The 15881-nt window shown below is 45.5% G+C and overlaps 2 long non-coding RNA genes across 2 annotated transcripts; one reads left to right on the forward strand and one right to left on the reverse strand.

Annotated features, from left to right (window-relative positions):
- Positions 1-3161: 3161 nt before the first annotated feature.
- On the reverse strand, positions 3162-13238 carry LOC310847452. Its single transcript, XR_014565813.1, has 3 exons — positions 13124-13238; positions 11656-11713; positions 3162-3397 (listed from the first exon to the last, which is right to left on the reverse strand). It is a non-coding gene; the product is annotated as an uncharacterized lncRNA (long non-coding RNA).
- A 534-nt stretch (positions 13239-13772) lies between these two features.
- Positions 13773-15541, forward strand: LOC310847840. The gene is made up of 2 exons (XR_014566048.1): positions 13773-13858; positions 15064-15541. It is a non-coding gene; the product is annotated as an uncharacterized lncRNA (long non-coding RNA).
- The last annotated feature ends 340 nt before the right edge of the window (positions 15542-15881 follow it).

Raw genomic sequence — 15881 nt, forward strand, 5'->3', positions numbered from 1 at the left:
GCTGTCTGCGGGAAAAAACTGGCTCCCTCGGTCTGAAGCAAGATGTGCGCTGCACCCCATAGTCACCTTTGACTTGGCCTCAACCATTCAAGGGTCCTTTACCTTTACCCAAAGTTTCTTCCATTGGCTCTGCCATGCTGGCTCTGAGCCAGATCCATCAGCTGCTGAGAATCAACCTCACATCAAAACAAAGTCAAGTGATTTACACCTTCTGACTCCAAGGTGACTCTTACAAGGGACCACACAATGAAGACAACTTTCCAACAGTTTGCCTTTCACTTTTTTGAACAGCTTGGCTTCCATTTTAAAGGAAGTGAAACTGACCTACAAGTTGCTCCGGTCTAGGAATGGGGAACCTATGCAAGACTCCAGGTACTGTTCCGTTGCAGCACCCATCGTGATACAGGGCCATAGATGCCTCATCTCTGCTCTGGTGAATATCAGTGCTTTTTAACCAGCACTTTTCTTCTAGAAAAAAAGGTGCATACCCTTGAATACCCCCAGAAAAAAGCACTGCTCAAAGGGTTGTTTAATGAAAATCTGGGAGATAGAGGCAAAGGAACCATGGGCTTCAAGTGCTCTTCCATACGAAACAAGGGTGTTGAAAGATTTTTCTTTTGCTCTGTAGTTACATTCATTTTCACTCCTGAAGCTGTCTTGTAGTTTCTTTGCTAAAATCACATTTTTGTTAAACATTTGCTACAGATGCATTTTTTCATTAATCACAATCATGTCGTCACCCCTCAGTTTGTGGTGACAGCAGTGGAAGATCTGGTGTCAGTAACTGCCTCATTCCCACCCATGCCCAGCATGTTGCATCATCTGGGGCAGCCTCTCCCTGCCTAGTAGGTGCATTTGCAGAGCCCCCCTGTTCATCTGCCAAGTGAGGCTCCGGACTCCTGCCCTGAAGTCCTGACCAGATTGTGCCATGGCTCAATGGGATCTTCTGCAGGCCTTCTCTTTCTTCCTGGCAGCTCTTCCTCCCCACAGCCCAGGCAGATCAAACCTTCCCAGTGACGAAACTTTGTGCCCAGGGCCTCTAGACAGAGCAGAAGCCCCCTTTCTCTCTTGTACAGGCATTTTGGTTTATGTCATATGGAGAGAGCAAGATGTCTTGGGAACAGGCACTCCCTCTGCCAAAAGAATGGGGGTGAGGAGGCCACATCTCACATGAGCCCATCTCCTCGGCAAGGCTGCCAAAAGAAGATTAATGATTCTGTGAAATGAGAATCACATTCCACCTGCCTGTGCCTGACACCTGGGTGAAACTCCAGCTGGTGCCTCTGACAGGCTTGGGAGCTAGTGCAGAACAGCGAGATTCTCTCTCGCCTCCACCCCCCACTGGTCAAAACCACCCCCATGCAGCCTGCTGGCCCAGCATCCAGAAATTATCCTAACCCTTTCCACATGGCCAGTTTGCGATGCACAACTTGCATAGGCAATATGGGAACTCCCACGGACATGCACTTCTATGTTCGCCATGTGAAAATATGGTAAAATAGGCAGATTTGTCACAAGTGAAGAGATACGCATGAGGTACATGCATGGAAAGTCCTGCTGAGAAGCGATGGCTTTGTCGGAAAGGCACTGCAAGTTTTAATGAAGGCTGCGAGCTTCTTGTACTACATTAATCAGCTAAAGCTTTAGCTGATTAATTGGCAGAGGCAAATCTTAATGGGCAAGGCTTGGAGTTTTAGGGCACCCGAGTTTATATACTGAGGCTATTTTGGTTTGGTAATGGTATTGTGTTACTGCAATAGGAAATGAAAAAGGAATTATAATATAATAAGTGGGGCTTTTCCTTCCCACAACACGTTGCAGCTTTTCTTTATTAAATTGTTAAGTTATCTTAATAGTGATTTCAATAGCCCAAAAGGTTCTAGTGACATGAAAATTTGTTTAAATTTAATTGATTACTTCAAAGGCAGGATATCCATCAACCAAACCCTCTTTAGTTTTAATACAAGTCTTATTATAAGCAACTCAGAGGCAATGCACGGATCTTGGGCTGATACCATTTCTGTACAGGACCTTTAAAGAAAGTATTACTTTGTGCCATGCAAATATAATGCTAGAATTAAGGCTTGCCTCCACAGGTCTCAGGCTCCAATCCTAAGCACACAAATAAGCCCAATAACATAGGGGAATCTACTCCCAAGCAAATATGCGTAGGTTCACATGCTTACAATAAAATAATATAGAAATGTCTTAAAATGTGTCCCATCAGAACCAGCCCCTGGAACCCGTTTGCAAGACCCATGCTTAGCCATAGTACTCATTAAGTAAAAAAATATTTTGGCGCCTATGCAGAGTTCCTTTTCCTTTCCACAGATACATCTGGATTAGAATAAAGCTTAGACTCCAGCATGTTTCATTTGAGCAGATGCAATCCTATTACTTAATGTTGGAGCAGGAATAATAAACACATTCTTCTGGGGATTAAGACCTTTAATATTTGGCTTTTTTCCTCCCTGTGTGTCACCTTTGTTGTTCAGACAAGACAAATGTTCTTGCAAACTGAGGGCACCTACCTCCTGTGGGTCAGATTACAAAGCCTGCCCTCATGACGTTTAAGCCAGCATGGCACCAGATACTTTGGACTACAGCTTCCATCAGTACCAGCCAGCATGGCACCAGGTTGGGGAAGGCGGGCATAGGAACATAGGAAGCTGCCATTGGTCTGTCTAGCTCAGTATCATCTATGCTGACTGGCAGCAGCTCTCCAGGGATTCAGACAGCAAGTCTTCTCCCAGCCCTACCTGGATATGCAAGGGATTGAATGTGGGACCTTCTGTATGCAAGACTCATGACCCTTCCCCATTGAACAAACAAAAAAAGCCATTTCTTTCATCATCTGAAAAGGCCCCTAAGGCCAGAGCAGTCCATATCAGAGATCTCTCTTTGCTATCTATCTCTATTCTCTTTCTCTGTCTCCATTTGTCATGTGCCTGCTTAGCGACTTCCATTTTCCAGGCACACCACAGCAAAATACCTCCATTCATTCATTCATTCATTCATTCGTTTATTATCCATCCACCCATCCCATCTTAAACAATGATAAAAGAAGCCTAGTCATCTTTGGGGGGGGTGTCTTCTCATCCTTTCCCAATGCAACTCCTCCAAGTGGAGAGTCTTAATTACTTGACAGCATCTGCTTAGCATTAAATCAATGCACCCATTTAGTCAGATTTCGCCAGAGACAGTGGTCCTCCTGGTGGAACACTTGAAAGCTGCCAGAGCCGCTTGAGGGCAAGAGAAGCATAAAAAGACCTCCTGCCTGTTGCTGATGTATCCAGGGGCTTGTTGTTTTGCAGCAGGAGTCAGCTCCTCGGCTGAAAGTTAGTTTTCCCCAATAGAAATTCCAGATGTTCATGCTGACAGATCCTTTTCATTACTTCTAATGGAACAAAATTGAAGAAGTAAAACCTTCCCTCAGTAGAATTTTGAAAGAGAGTGGAAGGCAGGTTGCTAAGCAAATGTACTCCTGGGGTCAGAAAAGGAGAAGGGAGGGGGTCAGGTATCTACCAAACACAGGCATTCGTTGACTTCATCTTGTTGCCTTGCTTGAAATGAGATGGTACTTCCTCTTTTAAAAATAATAATCCAGATTAATTCCCATTGACTGCCACCTCCTCTTCATCCCTTTCTGACCAGCCAAAAAGCTAGCAAAGGGTTTTCTGATCACAGCTCGGTGGCATGGAAACATGATGCCCTCTTGCACTCACAGCATCTATCATCTCCAAGCGCCACACGTAGCTGGAAGAGGCAAAAGCAAACCCCAATGACTACTTGCAAGGATTTCACCAGGGAGTTGGAGCTAAATTTGCAGAAAGAGATTGCCTCTCAGTGAACCACTGCAAATACAATTACCTCTTCTGAAAATGATGGGCTTGAATATTGATCTCAACCATGTTTACTCAAAAATAGGTTCCACTGGCATCAACATAGTTTACTTCCAAACATGCGTACTTAAGGTCAAATATTTGTCACATGCCCACGGAAAGCATACTCCAGGTGTATTCTCTCCCTTGGGCAAATAGTTCACAGCTCTCTTTTTGCTCCCCTGAAAAGTGATGTTATGGTAGGAGTCTGAGAAGGCAGATAACGAGATTAAAAAAATGGTAGAAAGACTGGGTGCTTGTATAAGGTACTGGAGTAAGAAGGTTCAAGACTGCAGATCTGTTTATATTATTTGGACCTTTATGATTTTAATTGACTCTGCTTGGTTATGATATGGAAATCTGCAATCTGTTTGTTTTATGCTGGACATCAGCTTATTTGTTTTTCACAATTTTACCCTTTCTGTCTTTTTCTGTATATTAAAATGATCAACAAAATAAGATTAAAAGATGTAAAAGGAAAGGAAATGGATGCTTGCTGGTTTCGCTATTGGGAACCCTGGAGTGAAATTGATAGGCTCCTTCTCCCCTAAATAATCAGGAGAGATGTGCATTCATTCTGCATTCATTCCGTTGCACTGGAGAGGCGTGGTGCAATCCTTGCCGCTGATGCAGAATGACGCCACGGCTACAGAAGAACCTTAGAGGGAACTCCTAATTGTGTTGGGATCAGCTCCACTCAGGAGCTAGATGGTGGCCCAACACTTGACTAACACTCAGCATTGATTTTTTTAAAACAACAACAAGGTACACAAAATGACATTGTCATGGAAGGGAGGGATAGTGTTGCTTCCCTTTAATGCCCTGTGTGAATGAGCCAATAGAACAGGGGTGCAAAACCTTTATTTTTCCTGTCAGGAACCACATTCCCTCAGAGTAATCTGTTGGAAGTCACTTGCTGGTGGTGTATGAGGTCACAGCCAATGGTGGGCAGGCACCTCCCCCGAATCTTTTCCACCCCCTTTCCTCCCTATCCCACATTTTGCTCTCCACTCCCCCATGTATACAATAAATAGCTGAAGGTAGGTGTGTGTGTGTGTGTGTGTGTGTGTGTGTGTGTGTGTGTACTGCATTACTGTGAGAATCCTGTAATGTGGCTTGTCACGTAAACAGCATCTATCCATCAGCTTAGAGCTTCTTTATGCCCGAAGACCAGGACTGAAGACTTTTACCTGATTGGATGCTGTGAATATTGATCACTGCTTGATGAATCCACACTGTCCCACTGAGTAATTACAGGCTATTTCACAGTGTAGCAGCATCCATCAAACCGCTGGTAACACGAAAGAAAAAAAAAAAGCAACCATATGTTTGGAAAGAGCTTCCCTTTCCTTTCCCGCATTATTTTCCTCTTCTACATAAGATGAAACGCTCCACAATCCTCAATCCATTTACTCTTTGATGGCCTTATTGATTCCAGTAGAATTGGTTATATATTAGAAGGTTCAGGTTAAAAACACAGGAATGGCCAGCCTGCTTCATACACTCATCCATCTGCCTCTGCATCCTGCCCTATCAATCAAGGCCAGTTAAAAGCCACAAAGAAGCACAGGCAATGGCAGCATCCCACCCCCCACCCCCACCCCACCCCCGGGTGCTGACCCATGGCATCTGGTAGCCAAAACACACCAGCTCAGAACAGAACTGCACTTCTGATCATCAGCTTGCATCTCCCAACAGTTCTATCTGTACTTCATCTAATCATTTTATATGACAGTTGCCATTACAATTGCAACCTTGATGTCTGATCTGTTTTCAACTGTGTCTTAAGATAGTCTTGGAACCCAGGAGAGTAATCACATTGTCAGAGCTCACAGCGGGAGCAAATTGGTGTGCCGGTAACACAAGAGACAAGGTAGCGACTCTTCGGTGAACGCTCATTGTCACCTGTCCCCTGCCCCACATGTCACCGCCATTGCATAGCCCTTGTGTATACAATACGGAGCTTATTTATTTATATGTAAAAATATGTTTATAGTGCTATTCAGTTTTTTAAAAATAATAATAATAGAGGAAGGGGAGTACACAAATTCATGGAGGACAAGGTTGTGAATGATTGCTAGTCTCATGGCTGCTCCCTGCACCAAAGGAGGTATGGATCTGAATGCCAGTCTTTGGGGAACAACAGTGGGAGAGAGCCGTTGTCCTCATGCCCTGCTTGTGAGCTCCCCATAGGCAACTATTTGGCCACGGTGGAAAATTTGGAGCTGGACTAGATGGGCCTTTAATCTGACCCAGCAGGGCTCTTCCTATGTTTGGTCTGTGTGCAGGAATATCCTCAGGGTCAATATTAGCTATGATCAGAATCATGCCTCTCTCCAGTGCTTCTGGAAACCATGGTGGGGAGAGTGCTTTTGTGCTTAGGTTCTGCTTGAGGGTTTTCCACAGGCATATGGGGGGCCACTGTGAGAACAGGGTGCTGGGCCAGATGGGTCATTGGCCTGACCCATATGCAAAGGGGCATTGCCTGTTGTGTCTCTTAAACGGGAACCTCTCCTGGTATAGGTGCCAAATTGCTTTTGAGGCCGAGATGACTTTCAGAACGAATTTGTGCTGTGGCATATGGGATGGGTGCATGGGGAGCTCTGCTGTTTACAAAAAAGAACCAGGAAACCCTTCTAGAAATGCTCAAATCCAAAGCAGCCCATGGGATCCAACCCCATGTATCCAACCTACATACAGTGGTACCTCTGGTTAAGAACTGTTCTGAAGGTCCGTTCTTAACCTGAGGTACCACTTTAGCTAACGGGGCCTCCTGCTGCCGCCATGCGATTTCTGTTCTCATCCTGAGGTAAAGTTCTTAACCTGAGCTACTATTTCTGGGTTAGCGGAGTCCGTAACCTGAAGCGTCTGTAACCTGAAGCGTCTGTAACCTGAGGTACCACTGTATCTATTCCTGCCTTGCATTCCTCTTAATGCCGTCTGAAGGCTTTGCTTGTTTCCAAACAGGCAGGTGCCTGCCAGCCCTGCAGGCTTCCTGCCCTCATCTCATCCCACACAGATTTCAGCCAAACAGCCTGGATTTCTATTACCATCTGCAACGCAAGCCAACTGCACTGGCTCAGGAACGGAGTGACCCCCCAGCTCCTGGCAGGAGTCCTGCAAATTAATTGTGCAGTCTTAATTAAAATTAAGTAATTTTTCATTTGTGCCCGAGCCGGTGCTTTCCTGATGATTTATTAAAGTCAGCTACGGGTAAATTAGTCACACGCTGACTGTCGTTGCTGTATGACGGATGAGCTGGAAAGCCACGAGCACAGCAAAGAGGGGATGTGTGGAGCAGCAGCAAATAGCATGACCGGCCTTTCCCTTTCCAGGCAGCCGTCTCTTCTTCTGCTTTGGGGATGATGGGATCCTGCTTTTGAAGATGCACCCCAACACCTTGCACCACTAAGCAAAAACACAAAGCTTTCTGCTTGATTCATGCTTAATGGTTTTTGTGTGGCTGCAAATGGCATCCCTTCTCTGTATTGTTTGGGGCTCCCGTTCTTGCCATTGCATTTAATTATGGTACAGCTGAAGGGATTGGCATAGCTCTGAAAGAAGGACCAGCCTGCAACAGCACTGCCAAAGACCTGAGCCTCACAATTGCACCAACTATGTAGCTGGAGCCACTGGTCTACAAGCACGTCTGCAAGGCAGCTGTGAAGATGTCCCCAGGAGTGTGTCAAATTAGACACCTTTTACTCAGTGGTGGTAGCCAGAAATTGCAGCATGCACCACTTTTGGGACCCATCAAGAGACCAAGGAAGCAGCATATGACTCATTCACCACCACTTCTTCCTGCATGTTATCTTGATTGGCTCACACTGATGCCTTTGAAGCACCATCACCCAAAATAAGCCTGCTGCTATTGGCAGCTCAGGGCTCTGATTTGCTTGACCCTCTTTTGCAGTTCATCTCTTTCCTTGCAGTATCAGCTCCTGATTGCACAAATTGCATATGATAATCATAAATTACAAACTGATATTTTTTCCCTAGTTAGCCATACCCTTGAAGGAGAAGTCTGCTGCTGCTGCATAGAAGCTACAGTCATTGATATAAAGAATCTCTGTCCCCACTCTACAATGCTCTGGTTTTCCCTCTCATAGTTTTTTCCAGTGCCACTCTCACTCCACTCCTGTGGTTCAGCAAAAAGCTCCCCTTATTGCTTCCCTAAAGCTGGAATGCGGAATCAGTGGCCATTCAGATACTGTTGGAACTCCCAAATGAAACCAAGTACAAAATAACCCCTCTGCAGTGCCACAAATCCAACTCAATGGTGTAATGTTGGAAAATGTCAAGCACTTCTCCTACCTGGTTATCTTTCCACAAGGGCCGACACTGTTGCCAAAATCCAGCATCACCTGAGCTCTGCGACTGCAGCTTTCTCCTGATTGAAGTGCAGAGTGTTTGAGGACCGGGACATTCACAGGGAAACCAAAATGCTTGTTTACAAAGCTATTGTACTACCAACCTTACTGTATGCTTGTGAAACATGGACCACTTATAAATGCCATCTCCAGCTCCTTGAAAGATTCCATCAAGGGTGTCTCTGAAAAAATGTACACATCACTTGGGAAGACAGGCGAACTAATACCAGTGTACTGGAAGAAGCAAAGATCACCAGTGTTGAAGCAATGATTCTTCAACATCAACTTTGTTGGACTGGTCATGTTGTGCGGATGCCTGATGATCGTCTTCCAAAGCAACTACTCTATTCCGAACTTAAAAATGGAAAGCATAATGCTGGTGGTCAACAAACGAGGTTCAAAGACTGTCTCAAGGCAAATCTAAAAAAATGTAGTATAAACACTGACAACTGGGAAACACTTGCCTGTGAGCGCTCCAATTGGAGAACAGCCTTTACCAAAGGTGTCATGGGCTTTGAAGACACTCAAACTCAGGATGAAAGGGAGAAACATGCTAAGAGGAAGGCACGCTTGGCAAATCCACACCATTATCAACTCCTGCCAGGATACCAATGTCCCCACTGTGGAAGGACGTGTGGATCCAGAATTGGCCACCACAGTCACTTAAGGACTCATTGTTAAAACTGTGTTTATGGAAGACAATCTTACTCAGCTACGAGTGGAGGAAGAAGAAGAAGAAGAAGAAGAAGAAGAAGAAGAAGAAGAAGATTTGTAGACTCCCTTTCCATGGAGTCTGTCTATCTGCATTCAAGAGCCAGCTTTTAGGGCAGGTCCACCCTGGCATGCAGTGACTCCTAAAGGCAAAGCATCTGAGGCTGACATCTTGCATTGCAAGGAAGGTCAAGCAGGCAGCAGAGAGATGCTGTGGGGATTGAGCATCTGGGAGCCAAATATGCTGCGTTGCCTGAATTCTCCCTCTGAAATACTACTGGGATTTAAGCTGCTGGTCCAGCAGTTGCCCCCAAGCTCCTTTCCCAAGGCATCCAGCCTGCCCTTCACATCACGCTGCTCTGTAAAGGAGTCTGCTGTTCCTCTTTTCTTTCCACCTGCTTTGATTATGATTCTGCCACTGTAAGCAATGTTGATGAGAGCACAGGACTGTCAGCTGAGAAATATGGCATTATACAGCTTAATGGCACAGAACTCCTGCAGCCCTGGTGTTTGAGAGAGCCCATTAGTTGACTGATAGAAACATAAGATTATAAAATAACTATTTACTTTGAGCCTGCTGACACTATTGTTGAGGCACAGACAGCAGGGGGGAGGTTCCCTCTGCGAGAGATAGCAACGCAGGCAGAGTGTCGGCAACAGGGGAATTGGATGGTGTGTGGACCACAAATACATCCCACTTGCCCTCACCACCGCTAGGAGGAGGCATTCCAAGGCTGCAGCTGGAACTCACAAAATGGCATCTTGTAGGGCAACATGGCAGTGCCACATACAGTACAGCTGTCACCTCCTGGCTTCTCCTGAAGAATTTCTGCCACCTACCATCAATGAAGTTTAAGCAGGGCTCCATTTTCATCCCATTGCAAGCAGCAGAGGAGTAAACGAACTACCACAGCATTGGGCTGCTCCTGCAAGTGCCTCTTTGCTCCAGAGATTAGTTTAAGAAATTGGCATTGTCTTTGCTGTTAGAAAGCGGCAACGTGACATAGTTCTTAGAGTCAGGATAAGGATCGTTCCGTTTTGCCAATAAGCTTTTGCTTGAACAGAAGAGTCCTGCTGGATCAGGCCAAAGGCTCAATTACTTCAGCATCCTCTTCTCACAATGAACAACGTGTGGGAAGCCTGAAGGAAGGGCCTGAGCACAGCAGCACTCTCTCCACCTGCCATTCCCAACAACTGACATGCAGAAGCACACTGCCTCCAACAGGGGAGGCAAGACAGTCACCCCATGACTAGCAGACACTGATAGCTTTATCCTCCATGAATTTGTCCTCTTTGAAAGTCATCCAAGTTGGTGGCCAACAAGTGACTTGGTGCTCTGAAATGCCCAAGTCCCCTGATTGGGAACAGTTTTGCATTGAACCCTACCAAAATGAGCAGGATTTACTCCTCTGCTCAACAGATTGTTAGATGATTGACAGGTGGGAGTGGTTTTGAAAAATGGCCTTCCAGGTTGGAACCCCTGGCAGAGCAAGATTTGCCCAAAGGATGGTGTTTCCTCACTAGGGCAATAGGGAAACTACATGGGTCCCATTTGTTGCCATGGAATCTCCTATGCCCATTTCACTTCAGCAGCTGTTTGTGAAACTTGAAGCCCAGTGCAACTGTGCCCCTCCTAAGCATTTCAAACCTTGTCAAGTTACAAATGTACTTAGTGTCGTTTTGCCACGACTCCTCCATCCCACAGTAATAATGACTCCAGAACTCGTTTTTCTAACTCTCAACTAACCCAAGCCACTGGATGACTACATTGATTTCTAGCTGAGAAATAACCTGGGAACAAAGTAAACTATCAAAGACCCACATGATCTCACACCCACAACCCCTTGTCTGTATCCTTGGTCCCTGCATATTTGGATGCAAGCCCCCATGCTTGGAAATCCCTCCAAACCACATTGTGAAGCAGGTTCTTTTCCAGTTCATGTCCCTGACATGAAGTCTCCCAGCCTTCCCCCCAGGTGTGCTTGTGTAAAAACCCATCTATAGTCTCATTCCACAAAACTGGAGACATTTGTCTCATCCTAAGGAAGACCAGGCTGTTTGCAAAGGATGTGCTCAAATATGAGCTAATCAGGTTAATGCTCTGTTTTGTCACCAAGTGCTGCCATGGTGCTATTAATGACCCCTGAAGCATGAAGAGTGTTGCAATACAGCAGTCATCTCAAGGACAAAGAATTTCATGTACATCTGAGCAGAAACCACAAGTGTTTGTGACTGTGTGCGAACCCTTACACCTGATCTAAAAAGCATCCATCCTTTTTGGCGTGATTTCCCACCACCCCAAGGTGCTGAAGTGTGCAGGGGCAGAATCTACCATTAGGTGGGGTAGCAATATGTCGGCTTCCCAACTAAGACCATCCAGTTATCATAACACAATAGGCAGGAAAGCACCAGCATAGCCAACACCTGTGCTTTCCTTCCCAGCATCTGTTGGTGCTTTCCCCATCTCCCCGCTCCCTGGACACGCATTCAGAGTGAGGGTAACACAGTGCAGAAGAGGAAATGCAATAAAACCCAAAAGAAACATCAAATAGCAGAAACAAGGGGCGGGGACAGCATACAGTTGTCATAAAAATGCATTCAGAATACCCCAACGTGGCCTAGGAAGGACTAGGAAGGAAGTTCTATTACTTTGGAATCATCACTGAGAAGGTCTGGTTGATGAGGATACTCACAGGAAGGTGATGGAGGACTGACGGAGGCAGGGAAGGGAAGAACTCCCAGGGTGGGAGGCTGGAAGAAGAAATGGAAGTTTCCAGCTGAGAGCTGGGAGGGACCACCCCCTTTTATTTGTAAGATAACGGTTAAGAGAGTTCTGTATTTTATTTCTCTTTCTTTTTTTGCTCCTGTTTTCTCTGTTTTATTTCTTTCTTTCTTTTTCATTTAAATTAGTTTATTTTTTATTGCATGCTGAAAACTTTCAATAAAAACTCCTCTCTCTCTCTCTCTCTCTCCAGTGCTTTTTTCTGGGGGAGGGGACGCAGGGGGACGCATACACCTAAACATTTTGTGAATCTAACGGGAGAAGAAACTTTTTAAAAAAATAATTTTTCACTTCTTTTGTAGCACAGTGAATTGTCAGTTCCATTGCTACCCCCAATGGTGGCCTCATTTCCTGTCACAGTGTTTCCTGACTCTCAGGCGGAATGAGAGTACCTGTAAACATTTTTTTAGAAAAAAAGCACTGCATGCATGTGCGTGTGTGTGTCCTATTCTGCACACACACACACACACACACACACACACACACACAGTACTTCAAATGATCAGGAGCATGCAGAGGAGGACTTCAAAGTAAGCTTATACAATATCAGGTGGCCCTAAAAATATATCCTGGACCCAGTAGATTTAAGGCTGTGAATATGAAAGTGACCTTTCAGTTGGGATCAGAAACTAACTGTAAGTCAGTGCAGTTGCTGCAAATATGGCATTACAAGCCCTTCGTGGGCTGCTCCACTCAAAATCCTAAGAGCAGCATTCTGAAGCAGCTGTGGTTTATAAGCACTTTTTGAAAGCAGTTGTGTGCAGCTCTTTACAGTAGTACAAGTGAGGCATCACTTGGCTGAGCCATTCCTCTCCAAGAAAAAGCCTAAGCCTCCCGGTCTACCACCAGTTATATACCTATCTCTAGATCAGAGATACCTTCAAGCAACAGGACCTCCCTATATCTTCATTAAGCATTGTTTTGACCACTCTTATCATCATTGGGTGCCTCCTGATTGTCACTATTTTGCAGGAGGGATTCAGTTGCTTACCAGAACATTAGGTTTCTGCAATTCAAGCAGATTAAAGCACTCTGTAGCCCTAGTGCAACAAATCCGCCTTGTGTGTGTGTGTGTTTTTTAATAACCTTTTTGCAGTTTAGAAAGTGACTGGGAAGTTCACTGAAAAGTGTGGGAGGAACAAATGATGAAGAGGAACAGGTGTAAACAAAGCCTATCAGGATGAATGATCCTTGTCATATAACCAACCCATGAATGAATAGAAACAAATGCTCAATAAAGACCGGACATATTCTAACCACTGTGCAAGTTTTGTGCAAGCAAATAAGAATGAATGTCTCCAAGCCCCAGTTCAGAACATCCACTGCCTTGGTGGGAAATGCGTGGCAGAGAGAGTTGGCTGTCACCAGCACAACAGCACCTCTGGATGACTTCCCCCAGCAGTGTCAAGAACCGATTGAATCCTGTGGCACTCCACAAGCAGAAGGCCAAGGGAGGATCTGCACTACTTTCTGGAATCTACCCCTAGATAGGGCCAGAATTACTGCAGAGTCCGTTTCCCCCCCCCCTCCCAGTTGCTAAGAAATCCAAGAGCATCAACAAAGAAACATTCCATGTCCATTGCCCAAGGAACATCATTAGAAGCACGATTACAGTATTACAGCATAGCATATTTAAAACAGAAAGCAGAAGGAGAAAGCCCCACTTGTTCTTATTCAGAGGGGATGTATATTCAATACAGAATTCTGAGGGGGATGCAGAAATCTGCTGCGTTAATACAGGGAACCTGCAGAAAAAGCAACCATACATATAGTTAAACCTCTCATGATGACCCCCATCAATAGTAAAATCATTATGCTGGCAAAATGATTTTATTATTATTATTATTAAAAGATTTATATGACAAGTCCTCACAAGATGGTTACAATACCAGTCACAAAGCATATAAATCAGCCATTTATAATCTCCACTTGCACCCCTTTGAAACTGGCAGAAAAAACACCAACAAGGCATGGGAATTAAAATTATTACTAAAAAGCATTATTACTTTACGATCCATGGGCGGGGGGGGGGGGGACAGCAAACAGGAGTACCGGAAACCAGTCTGTTGCTGCATCGCTCAACAAGAAACTAAGTCCTATTCCTTTCCTACTCAGTAAGGAGCTCAGTATTGCTCTCTCCTCAGCCCCCTGAATCTGGAGTATTTTCAGCACAGCATATCTCATGGGTAGGCAAGGTAAGGCCCAGGGGCTGGATCCGGCCCAATTGCCTTCTAAATCCAGCCCGCAGACAGTCCGGGAATCAGCGTGTTTTTACATGAGTAGAATGTGTCCTTCTATTTAAAACGCATCTCTGGGTTATTTGTGGGGCATAGAAATCCGTTCATTATTTTTTTACAAAACATAGTCTGGCCCCCCACAAGGTCTGAGGGACAGTGGACTGGTCCCCTGCTGAAAATGTTTGCTGACCTCTGGCATATCTGCTTGTTGGGGGCAGAATTACTGGGGGGTAAACCCACATACCATTTCCGCACAGAGGGAAAATCCTTCCCACAGATTCCACCATTCTGTTATTCCCCTTGTGCTTCTAACAACAACAATACATCATTGTTTTCTTGGATTTCTTAAGACCTGGGCTTCTTGCTTGACCCGACAATAGAGGTGGCATTTCAGCCTGGCACCTGCACATTAGGGAGGTCATTTGGTGACGGGAGGCCTTGAGATGGCAGCAAGCCACCATTGCACATCATCAGGAATGAGGAGTTAATCCTTATCCCAACAGCAAGCACCATTAAGTTTTGTCACCTGCTATCCATCTGCCCGTAAAGTGCTCATTCTGCACTGCGCTCTCTTATTTTGTCATGGGCAGATGAGCCTGAGGTCAGTCCATCTCAATGGGCCACGGCTGGGGACCATATTGTGGAATTCCCCGAGACTGATGTTCAACAGGGGCCTTCAGGTAAGAAAATCCTGAAGAATTTATGACTATTAAATCAATGCTGGGTGACAAAGAAGTGGAAGCATTCTTAGAGGCAGGGTGCCACAGGAATAGCAATGAGTGTTCTTCACACGTGGAAGACAGTGGAGAATGAGAGCGATCCTCCTCCTTTGACTCTTTGCAGATTGCCGTAGTCGGTGCCTTTTCCCCAGAAAAATAAGTGACGGAACTCACCTATTGTTGTTACAGTAAGTTACAGGGCTACTTGGAGCAGATGCTGGTTTGACAACAGCCACGTTCAACCACACACGGAGATGCTAAAAGCTACGGCGAGTTGTCTCCCTAGCTGGTTTGGGGATCATCCCTGTTTCTGGTGCAGGTCAAATAAATGCATCTTTGCCTCCCTCGTCCTCTTCTATTCAGGTGGACGGCTAGGACAGCTTGGAAGGGCCATTGTGCAAATTTGTGTGCATGCACAATAGGAGACACCTGGCCAGAAAGCTTAAAGCCTGCCGCCACTACACAGGAGACCGACTGACGCACAGGTCATCCTCCTCTCCAGGACCCCAGCTGGATGCAGTGGGCGAGTGAGCAGACGATGCTGCTGCTGCCACTGTGCCAAACCATCCACCCAAGCCTTGCAATTCAAAAGGCAGCATGGAAACCTCGTCATGCAGCTGAGGGAAACCTGTTTGGCTGCTTCTGCTGCAGATGATTGGCTGCAGCTCCTGGCAAGGGCCTCTCCTCTGCCTTCCTCCAAGGCTTTGCCATCCTTCAGGGGCAGCAGGTGCTTGTGTTCAGAGCCTTTCTTATATAACACAACAGGAACTCACAACAGCGGAGGCACAACTTTGCCGTTAGCTGCAGTGCTTGCTAAAATAAATGCTGATTCACTGTATAATTATCCACTGTTGATTTATTTATGTGATGCTAATTAGGCACACATATACGAGTCTACGGACAATTAGATTCACTGCTGTAAGATTCTGGTTTTAAATATGTATTTATGTAATCAGTGCTCAGTCTATAGCCAAATCTGGCCACGTTTGAGTGTATAATCATCACTCACGCTAGTCGGGACTGTGGTTCTAGAAATACTCCTGTTCTTCTCCCCCAGGAAGCACTCAGGCCAATCTTCCTCTGCCAAAGGAAGGGAGCCTCCAGGCAAGAGGGAGTATTTTTAAGTAAGAGTTCTGGAAACCAGTTGGCACTGGGTGGTACCATTTGAGTGCTGAAGAACC

Source organism: Podarcis gaigeae, assembly GCF_964106915.1.
Source record: "Podarcis gaigeae genome assembly, chromosome: 6".
In the NCBI taxonomy this organism is placed as follows: Eukaryota; Metazoa; Chordata; class Lepidosauria; order Squamata; family Lacertidae; genus Podarcis; species Podarcis gaigeae.